Source organism: Condylura cristata, unplaced genomic scaffold (genome assembly GCF_000260355.1).
Source record: "Condylura cristata isolate star-nosed mole 26May11 unplaced genomic scaffold, ConCri1.0 scaffold00040, whole genome shotgun sequence".
NCBI classification, from domain to species: domain Eukaryota; kingdom Metazoa; phylum Chordata; class Mammalia; order Eulipotyphla; family Talpidae; genus Condylura; species Condylura cristata.
The window spans coordinates 6409286-6418163 of NW_004567141.1; the positions used below are offsets into that span (position 1 = coordinate 6409286).

An 8878-nucleotide genomic window follows, 5' to 3' on the forward strand; every position below is an offset into this window, starting at 1 on the left:
CTCTGGTGAATCCTCTCACACCCCGCACCTCCGGCCTGTACCCCAGTTCTGTATGCATAAATAAATAAATCTTTAAAAAATTTTAAAATAGCAAAAGAAACTACCACAAAAACAAGAGACAGTCTAGCAATAGGAGAGAGTGTCTGCATACCACATGTTGAACAAAAGGGCTGGTTTCCAATATAAAGAAAATACTCATATGACTCAATAACAAAAACTGAAGTTACCCAATCAAAAAAAAAAAAAATGAGAGAAAGACCTAAGCAGATGTTCAGATGATTTACAGGCACATTGAAAAGAAATGCTCACCCTCACTTATGCCAAGGGAAATGTGAACCAAGACCACAATGAGGTGCCACCCACCCCTGTGTGAATGGCACATATGAAAAAGACTGGAGTAAACAAATATTAAGGATGGATGTGGAGAAAAAGGATGTGGTGGAATTTGTTCCCACCTGTATGGAAAATGATGTGGAGATTCTGTAAAAAATTAAAAATGCAAATTGTACATAATCGAGTAACACCACTGGATTTACCCAAAAATATGAAAAGAACTGTGCACTTTATGTTCAGCATTATTCAAAATAACCAAGCCATGGAGCTGTCCCAGTGGCAACTGGTGGTGAAGCCCCTGAAAGGGCTTGCTAGTATAACAGAAATCCTCGTGGGAAAATGCTAAATGGGGTGGAGCGACTGATAAGGCAGTAGGACTGCAAACAGCCGGGTGGGTGGCTAGCTAGGACCACTGCCCGTGGTTCTGGAGATGAGCTGCACTTCCTCAGTGGTGGGAAGACTCCCTCCTAGTGGTCTTTGAGCAGGACAGTACTGGGCGTGACTTTAGGTAAAGTAAACAGCCATTACTGGCCTCAGTAATTCTTGTTTGGTCCTGGTTTGTTAAATAAATCCCTTTGTTGTTATTCCCTGAGCCTGAGTGGTCTTGCTGTTGTGCCCATGGGTGAAGAACCCAGACGGTGACTGGTGAATTATTTGGGCAATGTCCTCAGCCCACTGGTGCCCCTTGCTGCTCTGTCTCAGAACCAACCTAAATGTCCACAGATAGACAACTGGGTGAAGAAATTATGGAATATATTTTCAATGGACTATTACTGAGCTATTAAAAAAGATAAAATGGTATATTTTGGAAAAAAATTAATGGAGTTTGAGGGGATTATGTTAAGAGAAGTAAGTCAGAAAGTGAAAGACAATTACTGGATGTTTTTTCTCATTTGTGGAATATAAATAGCCAAAGGGAACAAACTGACAAAACACAACAGCAAAACCCTCCTTGACTCTGTAGTTAACACAGAGTGGTGGGCTTCCCTGGTGGCCTAGGGGTTAATTCTCAGTGCTTTCATGGAGACAGCCCACCACCAAGGCCTGAGGTCCAACCGGCCAGGGAGCTGACTCACAGGGCGCAGCAGACCTCACCTGTCTCACCCGCTGCTCCCCTCAGCAGTGCATTTCAATAAATCCACCTGCTTTGCTCCCCACTCTGTCTCTGGTGAATCCTCTCACCTCCCACACTTTTGGCCTACACTTCAGCTTTTCTTCACAAAAATAAATAAAATCTTTAAAAAACATGTAGTTACAAGAAGGGATGAGGGCTGTGGAAGGGAGCGTGACAGGGCACATACTCACTGGAGACTAGTGTAGGGTAAACAAGACATATGCTCATATGGAGAGGTGAAGCTGTGTTTGCAAAATGTTGTAGTTATGAAAACAATTGACAAATTAACAAAACTTAAGAAAAAAAGAACAAGAAAATCCAGTTAGAGGCGTAGAAAGAAAAATCTTATGAAAAAGAGTGAAGGAAGTCTAGATGACACTTGGGTTACTGTTATACAGGTCAATGAAGATGCTGTTAGAGAACCAGGAGGAGCAAAGAAGAAGGGCAGAAAGATTTTGTAAACAAAACAAAACAAAACAATGGCAGAAACCTCCCAAACCTGAAGAGGGAAATGAACATCTAAGTCCAAGATTCCTATAGAACCCCAAGTAGACAGAGATTAAAGGATCTAAACCAAGACAATCAATTCTCAAAAGTCCAAGAAAAAAGAGTTTGTAATCAGCAAGAAAATAAATCTCATACAAAATTAATTCAAAGTGGATTAAGGCTTGAAACCATAAAATACATAGAATAAAACGTGATACAGTTTCTGACTTCAGTCTTATTGGTGTGCTCAGCAACTTGACTCCAAGACAAGAGAAACAAAAGGTAAAGACATCTTACTGGAAAAGGAATATATTCTCACATTATGTTTGAAAAGAGGTTAAACTATACAAAGAATGCATAAAACTCAATAAATAAATAGAAGACTCAACCAAAAAATAGGCAGATCTAAATAAACATATCTCCAAGGAAGGCAGACAATTGGTGTGTAGGTACACAAAAAGATGTTCATCACCTCTATTGTTACAAATCAAAACAATGAGATATAATATCACACTGTGGGAGTGACTATTGTCCAAAATATGAGCAACAAGAAGTGTTGAAGGGATGTGGAGAGAAGGGAATCCTTACCCAATGTTTGTGGAAGGTAAATTGGTGCAGTCATTATAGAAAGAAGTGTGGAAATACCTCAAAAACCCCCAGAAATTTCATATGATCTATTTATCCCAATTCTGAGTATTAACTTGAAAAATACAAAACATTTATCAAAAATATATATCCTGGCCTTACTAATTTAATAGCCAAGAATTGATAGTCTAAGTAACCTCTGGGCTGATGAATGAGTAAAGATGTGATATGTATACACAATAAGATACTATTTAGCTATAAAGAGTTTCCATCCTGCCATTTACAACAATGTGGATGGACTTAGAGGGAATTATGTTTAGTGAAATTAGCTGGGAGAGAAAGAAAAAAAGTCATGGCATGTGTGATTTCACTCATGTGTGATATACAGACAAAACAATCAGATGGACTAAATAAAACACAAGCAAATTTTTAGACTATAAGACAAATAGTGGCTTCCAGAGAGGGGATAATGATGAATAAGCTGGGAAAAATAGGGCAATTGTATTGTAAAATACAGAATTATATTTTCAGAGGTGAACTCATTGTATTTATATATGCATGTTGATTCTCAGTGATTTATTTGTACCTGAAACTGACTTATGTTGTTATGTAATGTTGCTTCAATAAATAACATCAAATAATAAACACATTACAAAATGTACCAATGGAATGTTCTAAAATAACTAAAATAAAAAAATCAATTAAACATGAAATCTTCTCACCGCCCCTGCACCTCTGGCTTGTACCCCAGTTCTGCATGCATAAATAAATAAATCTTTTTTTTTTAAAGCCTGTTGTCTTGATGGAGTGGTGTTGGGATGAGGGGGTGGAGGGTCAAGTGGGGTGGGGATGGACCAGAACATTGCAATGGTGGAATGCACAGGTGTGGCTTTCAGTGCTGTCACCATCAGCAGTTGTTCCAGAGTTGAGCAGAGTTGGATTTGGGGGACACGCATCTCTAGAACTTCTGCACAGAGGCAGGAAGGACAATGATGCCTCTTTCCAAAACTGAAAGTGGTTTTTAGATTCTGAATTCCTGCAAGTTGTCACTGCCTGGAGTGGTGGATGGGAACTCCCTGCCCACCTCACATAGTCAGGGAAGCTAGTTCCCTGGAGCCAAACCCCAGCCTCTACCAGCTACATAACCCAAGCTACTCCTCCTCAGCTCCTGACCCACTACTGTTAACTGAGCTCTGCCTCGTACAAGAAAAACTGTTGATCTTGCACTGTGCATCTGACTTCTGGGATTGCTGGCAGCTAGCTGGACATCTTCAAAATCATTCCTCCTTCCCCTGCTGTACTCCCAGGGTCTCCTTTGATTTTCTTGCCCACCAAAACCAGGTAAGCCCTGCCTACTATAAAGAACACTGACAGCCTGGGAAGAGTTGAGCAGCACAACCCTGGTTGCTGAAATTTAGCTGAGCAGTTCCAAAAGACACCTGTTCCCTCCCCGCCCCCACCCTCAACATGCATTCTCGTTTCTTTCCCTAGACTCCCAGCCTACTACACTCCTCTGCCTCACTGTTTCCCATAAGGAACACTGACCACTTAACAGCACTGCAGTTGGTGTACTGGTGACTGTGGAAGGCTGCAGTGGTGGTGCAGAAAGGTGCCCTTTTCATCATCCAGATTTTGGGGTCTTCCCTGAGCAATTTGTGCATCTCAGCTGGGCAAGTGCTATATACAATAAGAAGCTCTAACTTCTAGGCTGGTGCTGAGCTACCAGCACCTGGGGATGTTGGTGGGTAGTTAGGCAGTCCCTAGAAACAGCAGTGCTTCTCCCACTCAGGGTTGGCAGGCATTTGGACAGCTTAACTACTGCGCAGTCTGAAACTCCTTGCAGTATCTGCCTGTGGTCCAAGTGTATAGCCTTTAGACCACTGTGTGCATGCCAGAGTTTCAGGGGAGGGAAAACAACTCTGCAGCAAAACCTGTTGAGATCACAGCTGGGTTGTAGCTAAAGGAGAGTCAGCTGAAATTTGGAGCTCCTAGGAGAATGCCACTGGTGGATTTCCTGGATCAGGCTTGACCAGACAGTAATTGAAGATCCATTCAATTGATCTTCAGTAATTGAGAAAGGTTTTTCCTTGCAAACGAGTACTTCTATATCCTGATCTATTCAGCCCACCCCATGTAAGCAGGATTGTTGAATCACCACCCTGTGCTGGCTACTATACAATGACAGAACACACAGCATCCAAGACAAACACCACTAATTGGCAATTCTAAAGTAAGACTTACAGCAGAACCGAAAAGGAAAGCAGCCTAAATTAATCCATATAATAATCACAGAGCATCAAACTGAAGATACAAATGATTCTTCTCAGTTGATGGTTCATAACAAAACCTTGGGAAAAAATCCCTAATGTATCAGAATTAACCAAAATTTCAGAAGACTTTTAAGCTCAGCAGTCTTAATGATGCCGCTGAAATTAAAAAATTAGGAGAACAATGGATGAACAACATGAGAACTACCACAAAGACAGAAAATATGTCAAAGCTCCAAACAGAAGTCACAGACATAAAGAATGTTGTAGTTGAAACTAAAAATACAATAGAGGGGCTCACCAGTAGACTCAGGGGAGGCTGAAGAAATAATCAGCAGGATGGAAAACAGGGTAGTGAAATCATCCAAAAAGGGCAATAAAAAGACAAAAGAATTAAAATGAAGACAACATAATAGACTAATGGAACATTGAGAGAAAGAATATTCACATCACAGGGGTTTCCACAGGGGAACAAGAAAGTAAAAGCAGAAATCCTATTTGAAGACAGTTTCACTAGTGAGTTCTACCAAACCTTCAAAGATGAACTGGTATCTATCCCTCTTAAACTCATCCAAAAGCTGAGAGAGAACACTTCCAAAAAAATATTTTATGAGGTTAACATTACCCTGATACCAAAAGTAGACCAAGATAGCACAAAAAAGGAAAAGCACAGACCAATATCTCTGAATAAGAGAGATGCAAAAATCCTTTAAAAATTATTAGCAAACTGAATTCAGTAATACATTGAAAGAATCATACAACAATGAGAATTTATTCCAAGGATGCAAGTTTGGTTAAGCATATGCACACCAATTAATCTCATTTATCACATGAATAAAAGGAAAAATTAATATCATAGTAGCATCACAATAGAGGCAGAGGAAATATTTGACAAAATCTATGATAGATAAATGTGATAAATACTCTCAATAAAATAAATATAGAAGGAACATACCTCAATATAATTAAAGTTATATATGACAAACCCACAGCTAGCTTCATACTTAATGATGAGAATATTTTCTGGCCCACCCTCTAAAGGAAAATAGTAGAGGTTTTGCAAAATATTAAAATATGTCTACCATATATTAAGCATTCCCTCTCCTAGGTATCTATTCCAAGAAAACAAAAACACTGATCCAAAGGGATATTTATACTCCTATGTTCATTATAGCACTATTTTCAATAGTCAAGCTATGGAACCAACCCACGTGCCCAAAAACAGAGCAGTAGATGAAGAAGATATAGTGTATATATGAAAAGGGGTAACTATTCAGCTATAAAATAAAGATAAAATCTTATTATCTACAACAACATGATGGGGCTGGAGATTTTACTAAGTGAAATAAACGATATTTGTTGCAGAAAATTGTTATGGTTACTGTGATTTGCTTCTTTAATGGTTGGAGTTTGATTCTACCTCTGACCACTCCTTCAGACTCAACAGAGAAGTCCCTGAGCTGTACAGTGGAGCCCCAAATACAACCCCACAAGAAGGAAAAAATTCTGACCTAGGACCAAGCCTCCAGCAAGGCCAGGCCAGTGGCTGTCCCACTGCACCCAGGGCCCACCTTTGGCGGGCTTACTCACCCAGGACCAGCAGAACCACCCACAGCAGCATGAAGACCTGGTCTACACAGGCTGAGATCGAAGCAGTTTCCTTGGAAGTAGCAAGCTTGATTTTGCTCTTATCATCACACAAAGTCCCAGGAACATCTCCAGCAGTTGCTTTTCTAAGAGCAGAATGCATTAGTGAAGTAGAAAAAGGAAGTGAAAATGCCAGTCTTTAACCATGAATCAAAGTTTCCTACCCTATGATATAAGTGAGAAAAAAGGTGTTAGGTTTTAAAAAAGCATATACCGCTGACTCCAGATTTCTTTTGCTGGGAAATCACCTTGAAGAAATTATATGAAGACAAAGCCATCAGAATGTTTATTGCAACATCAGTCCTAATTGCCAGAATACTGGCAGCAATGTAAACTTCAGGAGATTGGGAGGCGGTACAATCATATTCAGCAGCAACTGAGAACAAAATATGGGTGCACTTGTTGAAGGCCCGTGCACCTCAATCATTGTGAAAAGAAAAATTTAAAAAGTGAGGAATAGATTGTTATTTATAGTGCTATCCCACTGGGGTAGATGTGAATAATAGAATAGATGTGAATGTAAACTATTTTGTTTTTCTGGAAAGTACACCAAAAATGGTGGCTACATTTGGAAACTGTGGATGGAAAGGAGGCATTTTATTTTATAGTTTTAAATACTGTTTTGACTTTTTAAGAAACAACTGTATAAGTGTATTGCTTTTATAAATTTTTTAGTCAAGTGTCTATTCTAGCATTGTGGTGAACAAAGACCCCTGGGATATTAGCTTCCATGAAGAATGCCAGTTTCTTCCTTGAGAAATTGTTCCCACTTTCCTTTTAGGCCTATACCTTTCGTCTTGGTAATGAGACAGTGAATTTCTATCTACAAACGCACATCACCTACTATGTTTTATTAGGTCGGTTACATCCGCCCTGCCCTGCTGGTCTCTGAGATAAACAAAGTGCATGGAGAGATTACTCCATCTCGGTCCGCATGGGGCCTCACAGCGAACAGAGACTATATGCTCTGGGAACAAATTCAAATAGTGCTGCTTGCAATGTTCTTGCACATGTATCTCGGTTCTTGTGTGTATGCATTGCACTCAGTTTAGAAGGTTCTGCTAAATTATTTTCCAAAGGATGTAGGCCCACTAACCAGCGTGTGATTCATCTCACTCCCAAAGCCCCGCTGATAATGGTTTCATAGTCTTGATGCCAATTTTAGCCCTTCTGTTAAGATTATCTCAATGTGGTTTACATCTTTATGCATCTGGTGAATCTTGCAATAGAGCATTATAATTTAATTGACAAATTGGATGTTCTTTTCTATGTGACATATGTGTTCAAACTTTTTTCATTTTTCTGACTTTCTGTTTGGTAATTCTTTTAAACCGGGAGATGGCGCCCTAATGGATAAATGCATACATGCAGCAAATATCTCCTAACCTGTAACTTCCCTTTTCATTCTTTGATGGTGCCTTTTAATAAACAACCATTCTAAATCTGATGTACGCCTATTATCAATCTTGCTTGATAATTAGAATTTATCCAATTGCTTGTAAGAAATTTTGGGTTAACCTGTGCATTCTGTCTATAATATCACTACAATTTTGTCTGTGTGTACTATAAGCAAGGATTTATACTCGTTTTTTTTTAAAGATTTATTTATTTATGCATACAGAACTGGGGTACAGGCCAGAAGTGCACAGGCAGTGAGAGGATTCACCAGAGACAGAGTGGGGAGCAGAACAGGCTGAGTGATGAAGCACACTGCTGAGGGGAGCAGCAGGCGGGTCAGGAGATCTGCTGCACTATGCAGATCAGCTCCTGGGTGAGGGTTGAACTCATGCTGAAGTGGCTTTAGCTTCTTAGTGCTGTGCTTTAACCCACTGTGCCATCAGGGGTAGATAGATAGATAGCACCCTATTGAGTCCCAATACTTATTGAAATCCATTCTTTCCACAACAAAGAGCAAATCCACCTTTGTCATAAATCAAAAAGTCATGTGGACCTGCTTCCAGAAACTCTTTTCTGTTCTAGTATTTGTCTGCCTTGTTGTAATGGGATGCTGTCTTGATTGATGTTTTTAAATAAGTATTATCTAGTAGCTTAAGTCATGCAATGTTGTCGCTCATCCTTGAAATCGTTTTGAGTATTTTTTTTGGCTTTTGTATTCTATACTTTTTAAAGTATCAATCAAATGATAATTTACATGTTCATTTCTCTTCCCTTTCTCTCAAAAAGGCAAGGCAAAACAAAACTGTTACCTTATTAATAACTGGAATTGCATTGAATCTGTAAGCTAATTTGCATAAATTAATGTGAATCAAATCTTCCAATTTGTGAATGTGGAATATGACCCCATTTATTCGGGTCAGCTTGAATTTCTTTGCATAATTTTCTGTGGCTTTCTTTTTTTCTTTTTTAAGATTTATTTATTTATACAGAACTGGGGTACAGGCCAGAGATGCGGAGGGTGAGAGAATTCACCAGGGACAGAGTGGGG

General features: G+C 39.4%; 1 protein-coding gene across 1 annotated transcript in view; it reads right to left on the minus strand.

Annotated features, from left to right (window-relative positions):
- Positions 1-8878, minus strand: part of FCRL5 (Fc receptor-like 5) — a 47647-nt gene that overhangs the window by 37795 nt on the left and 974 nt on the right. The window lies entirely within an intron of this gene.